The sequence below is a fragment of the Myotis davidii genome, unplaced genomic scaffold, assembly GCF_000327345.1.
Source record: "Myotis davidii unplaced genomic scaffold, ASM32734v1 scaffold174, whole genome shotgun sequence".
Lineage (NCBI taxonomy): Eukaryota > Metazoa > Chordata > Mammalia > Chiroptera > Vespertilionidae > Myotis > Myotis davidii.
Window position 1 is genome coordinate 2,814,987 of NW_006289087.1, and position 805 is coordinate 2,815,791.

An 805-nucleotide genomic window follows, 5' to 3' on the forward strand; every position below is an offset into this window, starting at 1 on the left:
TTAGGGACGTGGATAAATAAGAAGCTGAAAGGAAGTGGTGCTGTGAGAACCATCTACTTCTCTGTTTCCTGTTGCCTACCTTGACCTCTGAGTTAATATTGATTTCTTACAGACAGGGAGGGAGAGGGATAGAGAGTCAGAAACATCGATGAGAGAGAGACATCGATCAGCTGCCTCCTGCACACTCCCCACTGGGTTTGTGCCCGCAACCAAGGTACATGCCCTTGACCAGAATCGAACCCTGCAGACCCTTGAGTCTGCAGGCCGAAACTCTATCCACTGAGCCAAACCGGTCAGGGCGACCTCTGAGTTAAAATACCTGTTTGTTCTATGTCTCGCGTTGCCCAGACCAGCCCTTTGAGGGGCCACCTTCTCATCCTTTGCTCAAGTCGCTTGAGCTCTCTAGCAATCGGCACTTTTGGAAAAGGATTGAACTAAACAAATTGGGAGTTGGCATATGTGAAAACGTTCTCCCCCCAGCTTTATGGAGATATAATTGACATATAATACTGTGTAGGTTTAATGCGTACAGTGTGATGATTTGATCCACGAACGCATCATGAAAGAGTTACCACAATAAGGTGAGCTGGCACCTCCTTCCTCTCACATAATTACCGTTGTGTTGTTGTTACAGTGAGAACATTAAAGCTCTACCCTCCTGGGAACGTTCGAGCATACAATTCCGTGTCATTAACTCTAGTTACCGTACTGTATATTAGGTCCCCGGAGCTTACTCATCTCATAACTGAAAATGTGTGCCCTTTGACCAACATCTTCCCGCCTCCTCCACCCTCAGCCCTTGGCA

The 805-nt window shown here is 47.2% G+C and overlaps 1 protein-coding gene across 1 annotated transcript in view; it reads left to right on the plus strand.

Annotated features, from left to right (window-relative positions):
* Positions 1–805, plus strand: part of TAF1A (TATA-box binding protein associated factor, RNA polymerase I, A) — a 22,542-nt gene that overhangs the window by 7,734 nt on the left and 14,003 nt on the right. The gene's annotated exons all lie outside the window — the stretch shown is intronic.